The sequence below is a fragment of the Typopeltis vanoorti genome, chromosome 7, assembly GCF_054136105.1.
Source record: "Typopeltis vanoorti isolate ZY-2024b chromosome 7, IOZ_Tvanoo_1.0, whole genome shotgun sequence".
NCBI lineage: Eukaryota > Metazoa > Arthropoda > Arachnida > Uropygi > Thelyphonidae > Typopeltis > Typopeltis vanoorti.
Genome location: NC_143555.1, coordinates 132,895,018 through 132,910,990, shown reverse-complemented (window position 1 = coordinate 132,910,990; position 15,973 = coordinate 132,895,018).

Here is a 15,973-nt window from a genome sequence, read left to right as displayed (position 1 = left end):
GCATTCGATGAGAGAGAGATTTTCAAAAGCCTAAAACATGGTAAAGGAGAAAGAAAACAGATTATCCTTGGAAGTTGCGCATAGGAAGAATTGGATGTGGAATGCATTGCTTTCGAGGGTAGAGTGCAGAGAGTGAATTGGTTTAAACAGTGCTACGACAGACTTTCTGCAGCCTAGAGCATACCTCCCGCGAAGAGTCTTCTGACTTCACAGACGTTATTTATTATTTTTGACAACTTGATCTAAGATTCGTCTTCAGGTACTCATACTGCGAGCTGTTCTCTATATCTGTGTACAATTGGTGATATATTTTTGTTCCCCACTATAACATCTAAGTCTCTTGCAATTGCCAAATGATCATTTTATTACAATGTCTTTATGAAGTCATTTTAAAATATTTCACTTTCATTTATTTATTCTTTTTCTCTTGATTCATCATTTTTCGAACTAAAAATCACAAACACCAAAATGTATTTGTGACTTTTAATTCATAAAATGAGAAATCGCTGAGTATGGTAATTCCATTGCACAAGGATGGTGCAAAGATCGACCAATTAGTATCTCAAGAGTAGTGGCGAAGATTTTGGAAAAATTGATTAGGTATAGCATTCAGAAATAGGTTAACAGCGAATCTCTGCTTCGCAATGAGTAACATGGGTTTACTAAGGGAAGGTCATATTATCATTGAACTAGACAAGGGGAACAGATAAACCATGATACATTTGGAATTTGCTAAGGCTTTTAACAGAATACAGCATGTTTGCGACTGTGTCGCAAACACTGTAGGTAAACTGTTGCATAGATTGGAGAATATGGGTTTTAGTTATAGAATATTAGCGTGGATAAGAGCATGGATGACTGACAGATATCAAACAGTGATATACCGGGGATGTGAGTCTGCAAGATTTAAGGTAACTAGTGGTGTACCACAAGGATCAGTGCTCGGCCCACTGTTATTCAATCTGTACATTAATGATATTGGGAAGGATTTGATAAGCGACATTCAGCTATTTGCTGATGATGCAAAGATAGGTAGGGTAATCGGGATTGCTGCTGATATACAGTACTTGCAGAATGATTTGAATAGGCTGGAACTGCGGGCATAGGAAAAATTGATTTCAGTTCAATGTCAGTAAATGTAAAGCCACTTCGGCATGATATCTATCATGCCGAAGTGGCTTTACTTCGGCGTGATAGATATCCAATGCCATATTATATTGGTGGGATTATGCTAGAAGAAACTGATCAGGCTAGAGATCTTGGAGTGTTAATGGGGGATGTGAGCCTGCAAGATTTAAGGTAACTAGTGGTGTACCACAAGGATCAGTGCTCGGTCCACTGTTATTCAATCTGTACATTAATGATATTGGGAAGGATTTGACAAGCGACATACAGCTATTTGCTGATGATGCAAAGATAGGTAGGGTAATCAGGAACGCTGCTGATATACAGTGCTTGCAGAATGATTTGCTGGAATTGCGGGCATAGGAAAATTGATTTCAGTTCAATGTCAGTAAATGTAAAGCCATTCACTTCGGCGTGATTAGATATCCAATGTCATATTATATTGGTGGGATTATGCTAGAAGAAACTGATCAGGCTAGAGATCTTGGAGTGGTAATAGATAGGAAGTTGAAGTTCAGGTCACATGTGGCAAAGATTGCAAATACAACTCAATAGATAAATTGAGTTGTATTTGCAAACGAACTGCTGAAACGAACGTTCACATGTAAAGATAAGGATGTTATTTTGCCTCTTTACAAGGCCTTGATGAGACCTCACTTGGACTATTGTGCACAGGTCTCTGGTTTCCATTGTGATTCTGATATATTGGAGAGAGTACAAAGGAGAGTGTTAAAAATGATATTAGGATGTGGAGTACTGATTATGAAGACAGATTGAGAATTTGTAGACTCCAGGCACTAGCAAACAGAAGAAAGAGAGGTGATATGATCGAGACTTAAAAACTTCTGAAAGGTTCATACAGGATTTCAATTGATGGAATTTTATAAGTTATAGAGGGAGGAGAAAAGACAAGAGGGCATCCTTGGAAGCTCAGAAAGAATGCTGCTAAGAAGAGAGTAAGGGCTTGACTTTTCTCTCATAGGATTGGAATGGACTGCCGTTGGATGTTGTGAGTGCAACCAATGTGAATGAATTCAAGAATAAGTATGATAGTTGGTGCGTGTAGTATTGTGGCCTCCCTCGATGAGTCCCTGACTCCCTGGAGGTCTCTCTCTAAATAATAATAATAACAATATTGTCATTTTAATTTCAGTGGTGTTGTCCGTATCTGCACACAGCTTGTGGTATATGTACTTTCTGTAGGTCCCCTGCAATTATCAAATAATCGTTTTAATCACATCTTTATAAAATCATTGGAAGCAAACATCTATTTTTCCTCCCATAGAGGATATGCTCCCAATTAAAACCGTACGGATATAAAATATGGGATCCAGCAAATCCTTTTGTAGTACGGAGCCATATTAAAAATAAATAAAATAAAAAAGTACACTTGCAACGAAATCTGTCGAATTGATTAATTCATTTGCAGACAGAACCATCCAAGTTAATCCAGTATTTCTTTCCATGATAAGTATTCCTCTTCCCCCCTACCTTCGGCTGTGCCTTTTTATTTCATTTTATTACCCAACGAACTTAATTCTTTGGACAATAACTTTTACCTTCCAAATTTTCAGCAATTTTAATTCTTACTAAAATCCGACAAAAGTAACTACACTTTATACGAAGCCAAAATTACATTTTTCGTTTCCCAAAGACGAATGCCGGCCTGGTTGGCGAGGGATTAACGTATCCGCTCTCCATCCAAGTGGCTGCGGGTTCGAATCCCTCCAGGGTCATGAATGTTTGTGATTGTTCCTATTAACTCGCCTCCGTAGCGCAATTGGAAGAACGACGGTACATTGCGCCCTTCGATTGGAATAGGCCTAAGTTCGATTCTCGTCGCGACGGGAGGAATCTTTATCTGGTTGATTTCAATCGAAGGTGAGTTAGCCGATCTCATACGGAGGTAGCAGGGTTTTTCCTCCCGGAAACTCGGGTTTTTCATCCCGCATACATACAAATCGGCCCTTCAGAACACACGCAATTTACAGACAAAAATTACTAGTTGTGGTGGTGTTGGAGGTGGGCGGTAGATGGCGTTGATGGAGATGATTCGTAGTAGAGGTTAGGTGTAGAGACAGTTGTAGGTGTCCTCCCGCGATGAGTCTTCGGACTCCTTGGAGGTATCAGGAATAATAATAATAATAATAATAATAATAACTCTGTGTAGAAAGTGCATCTGTGATCCTACCGCTTCACTCCCAAATCCCAATGAGGTACGGGAGTGACCATATGGCGTCAGAATGACGTCACATGCGAATAACTGACAAACACGAATGACGTATTGGATAAACGTTTCGAAGCTGGTGGTTTCAATTCTCCTTAGAGAGATAACTGTGTCCAGTAAACACGCAGTCTCACAGTATTTTCTTGGAACAAACGTCTTGACTTTTGTTTATTAAGTTACAATCAATAAACAATGCCATTGTATTGTCTCGCTGTGACTACATTTTAGAGCTGTTTTTTTTTAATTTTGAACTTAGTTCGAGATACTCATAAAATGATGGTTTTACAACTATGCATGCAATTTGTTAATGAAATTCTGTTATTAGATGCATTTTATAAAGTGCATGCATATCATTCTTCTTTCATCGTCTCTAGATGATGGATTTTTATTTAAATTCAATATTTGGTCTGCTTACTTAAATGTGTTACTGAAATTTTCGAACCATTTTTAGTGGGAAAATTAAGCAAACGAAAATTCGAGACCATACATTTATAAAATGTAAGAGAATAACTAGAGAGAATTACTGTATGGAAATCGTAGTAGGCATTTTCTAAGCAATGATCTGTGGCAATCATAAACAAAAAAAAAGGCACATTCTATAATCGCATTCCTCTATAGAGACACGATTCATTATTGCAATAATTAAACCTGGAGCTGGTTTCTCGTATATGCTGCAAACATAATTGTATCCTAATTTTTACCAATAAAATGGTCCGTTTGAATTCAAAACTGAAATGACTCACAATTTTAATATAAATTATAAATACCGAGTTTTAATTGCTTAAGTTTCAGTCAAATTATCACTGGTGCCCAAAAGCTAAGCACGAAGTACATTTTTATCTATATGAAAACATTTTCATGACTATAGCCTAATGTTGACATAAATTTATTGCCAGCATACTAATAAATTATATTACATAAAAAATGTGTTATAATTTTCGTACAAATTAAATTCCGATACATTTTTGGCAAAAGTTACAAATTTCCTAAGGACTTAGTAAAGGAGTCAATGTACAGTGCTTGCAGAAAACTATGCGGAGAAACATTTCAGTATTGAATAGGTCCACCCCGAACTGCGATGCAGCTCTCACGACGTGGTACCATTATTAGCGCCAAGTGATTCAGGAGTTCTTGAGGCAAACTGACCCACTCCTCCTCCTACAGAGCAAGAATAAGGCTTGTTTGTCTGTTTTCTGGAGGGGGAAAACACAAGAAAGAGCATACGAGGATATAAGAACATAAGTTACCTTCATAAGTCTGCTACTAGTATGCTTAGTATGTTCTTTCCTGTCGTTATATCAATTGTTTTAATATCATTTTTGTTCTAGGTGTTTATCGGAACTTTCCATACCCCCTCATATCTCCACTGCTCGTGTACGATGTGGTATTTTCATCTATAAAAATGAACTTTTCGCCTACGGAACAATCGAACATGAGGCGAAGAACTTCGTAGCAATGTCATTTACTAGTCATAGTTCCTTTATCCAGCACTTGTAGCTCGGTGCATACATTAAACATAATGCCTCTTATGCTTAGTGTATGCACCGAACTACAAGTGCTGTATCTATCACTTTCAACATTCTCGCGATGGTAAGTACCAATTTCACTCCAGATCAAGTTTCGTCTAGAATCGGAGGAAAACTAAAATGATCTCATCTGTAAAGAGTACATTAGCCCACTGATGTCTTGTCCAATTTTTATGGATATCACCAGGGCCGGTCCGAGAGTATCTGATTCCCCTAGGCAAAGAAAATTTAGGCGCCCCTATATATATTTTGTCATACTCACACAAGCACACGAAACGTGTGCTTGTGTGAGTTTCACACCTACACATGTGGATATTTATAAAAATGATATCAATATGAACATTAAAAAAATTAATCAAACCAATACATTTGCATACATATATGATTACTCCTAATATCTGTATAGCAAGAAAATTATTACATCTTAAATACAAAAATTATGAAAAATTAATCTTTCGGGCTTTTGCTTTGGCAAAGTTTATCTATATTGATTGTTGATGCAATTTCATGCTCTATAGATATTATTGCTAGACCAGTGAGTCATCATAGAGCGAGTGTAAGTTTTTTGTAAGTTTTAATTTCGAGAAACTCCTTTCTGAACTTGCTACCGATACTGGCAATGTCGAAAAAATTCTCAGAGCAATAAACACATTTGGAACACTATTTTCTAAATTATTTTTGCATACGTATGACAGCTAATGAGGAAGTATTTTCTAGAATTCGACTTGCTATTATTTGTAATTCACTACATAAATCTGTTCCGTCATATATCTAGAATTATCATGTGTTAAATAATTTTCCAATATCAAACATTTTTTAAGCAGTTCTGCTGAAGTAATTTTTTGAAATTCATATATATTTAGGAGAAAACCAAACTTTGCGTTAATTGTGGACATGCGCTTGAATTTTTCATCAACATATGCAATTGCCGTATCAATAATTGAAAAATAAAAATCTACTTTAAAGTTTTGTTTAAAATCTGTTATGAATTCATCCTCTGCTTCATACACAAATTGTTTCTTTTTTTTTTTTTCTAAGTCTAACTGTTTCTTGTTCAAATTAAGCGTTACACTTAAGACCTCAGCGATTTTTTCCGCATCTGTTAACATCTTTTCATATTCATCTCCTCATTTCGGATTTTCATTAAGAAATTCTTTGCATCATTAATACAATTTATGGCACCATTTATATCAAGGCTTGTATTTTGAAGTTGTTTGCTTGTAAAGTTTATTTCAAAAAGTACATTATACCACATTACGAAGGATGCGATAAATTTGAACTTCCTTCAAGTTTTAAGACGACTACTTCCCAACTTCTCAGACGTCAGAGAGCTTGCAAAAACAGGGTTTAATCTAAAAATCAACAGAATTAAGTCTATAGGGAATGAAAATAAGAAGTGAGTACAGTCAGTTAGTCGCGACCATTGACTGTTAGTTTGAGGGATACCCCGGAACTTCCCCACCCATCTTGGGACAAATGCCAGAAGGAGGAAAAATCTCTGCACTTGAGGTTAAGTATACAAAGAGCAGGGGAGTGGAAGAAATAGAGAAAGGCGAAAATAATGTAGGATCATCAGCGAGCACTAGGACGGCTTGACTTATTTCAGTTTTTTTATTATTAATCAAGGTTTTACTAATTTTTTTCGAAGGTTGATATTTTCCCCGAACTATGTAGCAAAATCTTCCCCCTCCTCCTAAGCGATTACCTAGGTTCGCCTAATGATAAAACCGACCCTGGATACGCGGAAAACGTACTCTACGATGAGCTGTGGATAAAGGGACCCAGAGCCTTCGAGTGTATAGGACTACTTGTTACAGACGACTTGCCACACTTTGTCTAGATATCCGCGTACCTGTACTTGAATGGAGCCGACTTGCAAGCTGACCTGCTGTAGTGCGTCGATTGTGTTTTGCTGTTATAACCAAAAATATGTCTTCATGTTCCGTCATAGAACGAAAGCGACCTCGCAGCAAACGTCTGAAAGAAATTCCATTGGTTCGAAACGCTTCCCAGAGCCCGGAAACAACACTATGTGAGATTCCAAACTCTATGGCATTATCAGTAATTCTGCTGCCTTCTTCAAGCTTTCCAATAATTCTTCCCCACGTGAAATCATCTAGTAATGTCTTTGAGAGATTACAAGACATCGAAATTTGTAACTTTATCCCTTCTCGAAAAGAGCTTCCTTCAAATACAAGTCGTTTAACGTAGCCCTTTGCCCTTTATCATGTTGAGTGCTGCCACGTGACCCCCCCTATGTGCGCGATTCGAAAATTTGAATCTGTATCCGCTTTCTATTCGAAATTGTCAGTTATACAAATTGCCACAAGCTGATTCGTCTGAATCTGCGGTTTCGTCCTTAGGTTTTGGACGCCAGTGTATTATGATTTCAAATGGTTTTTGCAAATAAAAACAGTCCGATTCTACCTTAAAAGCGGAACTATTCATTGACTAGCTTTGAACCTAAGAATGAAAATACAGCACGAAAAAAAAAATAAATAAAAATAATAATAATACATAAAGAAATAAAGAATTTTCAACATAAAACTTATTGTATACTACACAACATCGTATTTCATAGGACCAGTTGTACTCCACTTTTTTTTCAGTACATTAAATATATAAAGATAAAATCTAACCATAGTTTCTTTTTCCTGTCTTTTATATTTTTCTAAATGTAATATTCAATTTGAAAATATTAAATTATGGACGTGTTACTTCGCCCATTTATTTCCGTGACACCATAGATTTAATCTAGACCCGACTGTCCGGAATTTGAACAACAGGATACAAGTGCAGCGAACTCTGAATTTGCGCCTTATTCATTGTTGTAAAATGGATGTTAGGTATTAACACTCATTCTACTTCTATTATGACTCAAGAATCTACCCTGTGGTTAGCTCTACTTTGGCAGTTTTGTCTTAACGCGACAAAATAATTTGTGAACCCTGAAGCTTTAGCTTCTTTATTTAATTTCTCCCAATATATCATTCAGTTAAAGAGGCTGACTATTTCTGTTTAAATTTGCTTCCTACTTTCAGCCATCGTAGGAAATCTGTATTTCCTATAATGTCGTTCAGAGCAAGAGAAAGGATATCCCTTAGTACAATTTAAAAAGTGCAAAGTTTTGTTTCCTCACTTGATATTTGTTTAATATAGTACTCTCTCTCTCTCTCTCTCTCTCTCTCTCTCTCCCCCTCATTGATAATGCTTTGCATAAAGGCGTATGGTGTGAACAATATTTGATATTATTCATAGATAATAGCGTAACTCAGTTGTTTGCTGGAATGTAATGAAAGTGAGTCTTTAAGATCTCTAATAAATGTACAGAATTATCTAAATTCTGGTTTCAACACAACCAATTGACAAAATGACATTAATTGCATGCAGTATTTGCCCACCAGGTGTTACAAACTCCCACTATGAAGTTGTTGTAGTGTTCTATTACGTATTAGTATTTTGGGTTTTTCCATTAGAGCTATCAGGGTTTTCATTTTAAGGTTTTAAAGGATCCGTTGTTTATTATATTAATAATTTTATGATTAATATATTAATAAGGAATTAACGATGTGAAAAATCAGTCTACGAACTTTATGATAGGTCTTTGTATACATATCTTGTTTGTTCTGCTTACAGCATTGCATTTATAAAACTAAACAGAAATGATCATGCTCTTTATAAATTTCAAGGGATTGGCATTCCCGTTCTTATTTAGAATAATGTTTACATTTGGTGTCATTGTGTACGATAACGTAGTTAGCTTTGATTCGGGATGTTTATCATTTATTTAAGTTATTGTGCGCTCAGTTGCTGCTAGAAGATAAGCTATCCCATTTCCTATTTTCTTCCACTTCAAGTACTGAATATAATATTAAAAATAGAACTGTGATAATCACTATAAAAGAAAGTTTGCTACAGTGATGACTGGGAATATTTCAAGGAAACAGATTCTATAATAATCATACACCCTCCTTTCCCGTATTTTACTACGAAATCCGTACAGCTCCACTGTTAAAGTTGGAGGAAAGAAATGTCTATACAAAGTACATTCATTGGTTTTACAATATTACTCTCCATTACCAAATTATGTAAATATATATACATAACGAACTACTATACATATTTACATCCATAAATATTATATATAATATTTATGGATCTAAAATTTTATAAATACTATCTATAATAAATTCTGAAGAAAGACACACATCTCCGTGTATTGAGGCTTAAGTGCTGTGATGAATTCATGTTGGAGGTTTAATGAAATATTATCAGCACTGAGAAAGGAATAAAACTAATTTTAATGCTTCCAATATTTCGTATCCGTCACAGAGACATCTTCAGGAATTACAAAAACCTTTTCGTAACACGGTTGCATAAAACTTCCCAAAATTTGGGAAACATTAATTATCAAAGATCCCTCTTTACATCCTAGGCCACCTGCAAATGCCCACAGAGGGCGCACCACCTAGATAGGACTTTAATTTCACTCACTATTGTATTGTATTTGTGTGTGTGTTGTTACGAAAATTTTTTTTGTAATCCCTGAAGATATCTCTGTGACGGCGACGAAATATTGGAAGCATTAAAATTAGTTTTAATCCTTTCTCAGTGCTGATAATATTCCATTAAACCTCCAACATGAATGGACAAACACATCTCATTTGCTATATTCATGTTTTAAAAAAAAAAAAAATAAAAATAAAATAAAATAAAATAAAATAAATAAATAAAATAATAATAATAATAATAATAATAATAACTATACTGAAAATCATTCAGAGAAATTGAATCACTGTTCAGTAGAGTTCGAATCTTAAGTGATAACATCTGTCTTCAATACTTCAAATTGAGTTTAAAGACATTTTGGACTTGATAAATGTGCAACAACATTTTCCATAGCTTGACGAAAAATAACAGACATCAACGGAATCAAATGCGCACAAAGAAAGAGAATTAAAAACCTGTTCCAGAATGAATTCTGCAAATATCTAAGAATTCTTGAAGCAAAAGATATTTTGTATTCAGCAATCAAAAAGAAAACAGACTTTGAATATTAGAAAAGGTCTAAAGTGAAAACTTAATGGAGACAACATTCAATACATGGACCATCCCTGTAATCAGATATATAGGAAGGATAATTGACTGGACGCAAGCAGATTTGGACGCACTTGGTTGTAAAACGCGACAGTTAATGACAAATAATGATGCCTTGGATGCGGGCAGTGATATACGTCGATTATACCTATCCAGGAAAAGTGAGGACATGGACATTTTGCAATGAAGCCTAAATAGTAGGAAAAGAAAATAAAGTATTGATTGATTACATCGCGGTAAGAATAAAAATGCTAATTGAAGCTCAGACACAAAATTAAAAAGAAGCTTAGATTCAAAATTCAATATAAGGAAAAAAAAATGGTACCATCAAGAAAGAGATATTTCTTGAGATAAGTCTGATAGAGAAAGAGATATATTCTGATACTTGCTGCTCAAGAACAAGCATTACAATGCAACAAATACAAATATTGAAAATATCAGTAATGATAGCACATGCTAACTATGAAGAGATAAAGAAGAAACAGTGGGCCATTTGATTAGTTCTTGCAGCAAGATGGTTCAATCAGACTATAAAGAAAGGCAGTGATCGGTTTGCAAAAGCAATATACTGGAACTTATGGGAAATATGGTTTTCTAAATTACAAACTCCATGGGAACATACATTTGAAAACGTTATTGAAAATGAAAATGCAAAGATATTATGTAAACTTTAAAATTCAGATAGATATCTGGAACACAGTATGCCAGATATCACTCTAGTTGAATAATTATGTATATAGTTCACTGACGTGGCGTTAGCGGAGGTGGATACTAGGAGACAGCAACGTAGAAAGTATGTGAAAAAAGTACATCGTACGACTGTACCCAGGCACAATCGTACGATGAGTTCTTAGAGTCCTTGGAATTGCCACCTAATAATATTGATAATACAGAGATCTAGATATTTGTATTCAATGAATTTATAAGAAAAGAACGTTTCCAGTTGTCGTACGAATACTAGGAGCAGTACCGATTCATGTAACATCTGGAAAAGCTGAACATTCCAGATACAGTACTATCTCAACTCCAGAAAACCGCACCATTAGAGATATCTCACATTTTACGACAATATATTCTCGATTCCTGGGCCTTTGAACTGGACGCATCTATCAGTCAAAGACCTGATTTCTTACATGTTTCTGTACTCGACTATTAGCACTGTTAATTGAATATAATAATCGCAGTAATAATTTTGTAGGGAGACAGGAAAGCGATTCTATTCCTTCTAATGTTCCACGTCTACAATAGTTAATTCACTATTAGGAACTTGTGTTTTTATTCACTTTTGAGATTTTATACCAAAACGAAAAGAATTATAGAGCTTTATCATTTTCTAAATAAAGATAAGATAAGATGCGCGCTAGCATCAAAAATACATGATATGCAAATACAGATTCTGGTATTGAGTATTACGAGTTTTTCTAGAAAAGCATCAATCTTGATTAGATTTTTTTTTTCTGAGGCGAAGAGTAAAGTGGAATCGATTCGATTTTTTTTAAAATAATAAAAGAACATTTTTGTTACTTTGAGAGGGTTGAAGTACCAAAGTGGGTTTGACTAAATATAAAACTGTTTTTCACTCCACTGTATACGATATCTGAAATATTAAGGAATTTTTGATGGGAAAATTGTAATTTATTGGTTATACTTACTAAGAGTGAATTAAAAGTTCTTAGCCAAAGTTCGAAGGATGCGGATTAGAAGGATGAAGTTTTCTGTAAATGGATAACACTGGCATTCGTGTCATTATTCATTCTCTGTAGATAAAGAATCTAATAAAAGTCATCCACAAAGAGACCGTACAGACATTAAGAAGGGATGCCCAATTCCATGCATCAGTAAAGAAATGAGCAATCAAATTTCATTGTGGTCTTGAGTCACTGAATTCGCCAAGACTGCCAACTGGGTAAACAAAATCCACGATTTAGTAATGTCAGATAGATTGACACTGTCAGTGTGGTAACCAAAAAGGCAGAGTTAATCACATTCTGGTAATGTGCTAGAGATGCAAAAGGTCTTCTAACTTTGGACAATGGTTGCTGTGCGTGATTGTAGCTTCAAGGTTATCGAACATGTGGTCTGTACACCTGATCTTGCTCCAGCAATCTACCATCTTAATTGTTTGTTGTTGTTGTTGTTGTTTTAAAAAAAAGACCAATCTAGTACTATCGATTATTCTCAGATAATAACATATTCTCTTTTGTGAAGGGCTTGCTTGACATCGAAAAAGATAATGATGATGATAAAAAACATCTTCATTATCAATGATTCGACCAGTCATTCAAGCGACCTTTCAAATATCCTTGGATTTCGTAACCGTCATTCGAAGATAAGATGGTTAGCCTTGTGGTTATAAGTATTCTTTTGTCTGTAAATTGCGTGTATTTTACTAGTTGGTTTGCCTAGTTGCGGAACTAAAACGAGTTTCCGGGATTTTCCTTCCACTGATGAAGTTTTCTGCAAATCCGTGTTTTTAATGCTTCTCGTGATAATTTAAAGTGTAAGTTTGATTCCCTTGTAAGCCATTAGAACCAGTACTCACAATGTCTGTGACACGGATAGGCTCGTCAACAATATTTCTGGCCGTTCACTAACACAGGATGAACTTTTTTTTTGTTTTATCAAAATGATACGATTTCGCCGTTTCTTACCAATTACAAAAAATGCCCTTATGGCCCTTTTTGTACAGCATAGATCAGACGTTTTCGAACTTTATCTCGAAAAACAGCTAACAAGATTTGTTTCTAATGTGCAAATATTCTTTTTAGTGCCACGCTTCCGTTCTAATCTTTCTTGCTCCGAATTTAAGCGCTGAAATTATTGAAGAATAACAACAATTTTATTATTACTAAGGCTGACAAAGGTAAGGATGTAATTGTTCAAGATAGAAAAGAGTATGAGAGAAAAATGTCTCTATTACTTTGAGACTATTCAACTTATAGGCCCCCCTCACATCTCGATCCTACTTGTAGTCAGCTAAACAGACTTAATTCTCTTATCGATAATGTTTCTAATTGGAATGAAGATCAAAAGAAAGAAAAGCTTAAAAACTTCTTTGGTCGTTCACCTAGATTGTACGGCCTTCCAAAAGTTCATAAATCAGGTACTCCACGAAGACCAATTGTAGACTGTATAGGATGTCCCACTTATAAGATTTCTAAATTCTTATCTAACTTACTTGCTACTTCAACTAGAAGAACTGCTACTTATATAAAAGCACTTTATATTTTAAAAACAAAATTCCCGATCTTCATCTGGACACTTCGTATATTATGATTAGCTAAAATGTTGAATCCTTGTTTACTAATATTCCTTTATCTGACACCATTGAATTATTTCAAGAAGAATTTCCTTCAGATATTGTTAAATTATTTGATATTGTAATAAATCCGGTTATTTCTTCGTTAAAAACAAATTATATCAAGCAATTGAAGGAAGAGCCATGGGCAATCCTATTTCTGCTACTATTGCCAAATTTTTCATGGAACACTTTGAACAACGTATTTGTGATAACATTTCACCTAGACTTACACATTGATACAGATTTGAGGGTGATATGTTTGCAATTTGGAATGGCTCTTCATCTAAGTTGCAGAAAATTAAATGCACCTCATCCCTGGATCCAATTCATTTTAGAAGTAAATAACCAATTGGCCTTCTTAGATTTTTTAATTCTTCGTCAAACAGATGGTAGCCGACATTTTTAAGTTTTTCGGAAGAAGACTCATACAGGCCGTTATATCCACGCTGAATCTCACCACCATTATAATCAAAAGACTGGAACTATCAAGACTTTAGTACATTGTGCTCATTCTTTATGTCAGACGAACTTTTACAAAAACTGCTACAAGATATTAAATCCACCTTGTTATCAAATGGTTTTAAGAATTCTTTCTTTCTTCAAAAAAAAGCTTTTAACAGTTATGGTATCTCTCCCTCTTCCAATACAGAAGAAATAACTCGCATTCCTATCCCCTATGTGCAAGGCATTTCTGAACGCATAGCGAAAGCTTTAAATCCACTAAATATTTTTGTTGCCTTTTGCCCCTTCAGAAAAATCTCCACCTTTCTCGCTTCTCTTAAGGACAAGCTTCCACCTCTCAATTATCCAGGTATCTACTAGATTCCTTGCTCTTGTAGGTTATCTTATTTTGAAAAAACCGGAAGATCTGCTTTTATTCGTCTAGAAGAACACGAATCTTATATTAAATACCATGAGCTTGAACAGATTGGACTTGCGGAGCATGCTATCGATACTAAACAAGGAAAGTTTATTGAAACAAGACAAAAGTCCTTCATAAAAGTCGTTTCCTCATAGAACTTTTAGAACATTTTAGAACTCATAGAACGTTTCCTCATTCTTTATAAAGAAAAGTGGGAAACTTTACTTCGCTGTCCCAAAATATTAGATCCGATGGTCTATGTCTATGTGGGAGATAGAACTTTTCAAATCCGCTAATCTTTCCAAACTTTATTTTGTTTATGTCGTATATTTAACAACATGACAGGACAAAAATACTCTTTGGCGGCAAACATGGATTTACTAAAGGAAGATCGTGCTTTTGCAATCTGCTTACTTTTTTATAATAAAATGACAAATGCGTTGGATAAGGGTGTTGCATATACAGTGATATATTTAGATTTTGCAAAGGCGTTTGATAAATTGCCACATGACAAGCTGGTAATTTATCAAACGCCTTTGCAAAATCTAAATTGATTGAACAGTAGATTAGTTCGATATATTGGAGACTGGTTGTCTGATAGGTATCAGCGAGTTGTCTATGGAGGAGCGATATCCCAGAAGAGGAAAGTTACTAGTGGTGTATCCCACGGGTTTGTTTTGGGTCCATTGCTGTTTAATTTGTATTTAAATCATAATTGAAGAGGTCTGAATGGTGATGAATGTAGTTGATGAAAAGTTGGGCAGAGATATCAGGAGTAGAGCGGATGCTGTAGCTTTGCAAGAGGACTTGAATACGCTGGCTGAATAAGTAAATGAGTGGGGATGTCAATTCAATGTTGCAAAGCGTAAGGTTTTGAAATTTGGGGAGCAGAGATGGGATGTAGAGTACACAATCGGTGGAAATATCTTGGAAGTGGTAGAAGAGATGAGAAATCTGAGAGTGATTGTAGACGACTTAAAATTTCGGGACATATTACTAAAATTGTGAGGACAATACAGCGGATAATGGGAATGATGCAGAGGGTACTGACTTGTAGAAGTAAGGATGTTATGGTTCCTTTGTATAAGGCTTTGATCAGGCCACATATGGATTACTGTGAACAGATTTGGTCACCTGGTTTTCAAAAAGATGAAGATGTGTTGGAAAAAGTTTAGAGACGATTGACTAAGGTGGTTTCTGATCTCTGGAATGTTGAGTATGAAGACAGATTGAGAAAATGCAATTTGCAGAAATTGGTGAATAGAAGGAGGAGAGGGGATATGATCGAGACATACAAGCTATTTAGATGTTATTACCAAATTAATGTTAGGGAGGTTTTGCTGTAAATGGGTGAAGATAGGAAGAGAACAAGAAGTCATCCCTGGAAGCTGTATAAGGAGGGTGTGAGCAAAGGAGTGCGGAGCAGGTTTTTTGCATGAAGAGTGGTGAGTGATTGGAATGCATTGCCCGAGAGTGTGGTGACCGCAGCGGCAGTAAAAATATTTAAGGCTCGGTACGAGAAACTGTGTATAACAGTGGACTACCCACGATGAGTCTTTGACTCCATGGAAGTTTTTTATAATAATAATTTATACAGTATACTTGTTTATAATAAGTTAGGAAAATAATGACCTCAGGTAGCACTTTTTAGACTTGTCTGACATTAATTGCAGTGCGAAAATTCTACTTTAATCAAGTTTTTTACGTGAGTTTTCCTCCGTTTTTAGAATTCTTTTGATTATGCCAACCCACAGTATTTCATTATCGAAACAAATCCTAATATAGAGACAAGATATGGAACTTCCTTCCCCCAAAGCCATTTAAGACCAGTGAAC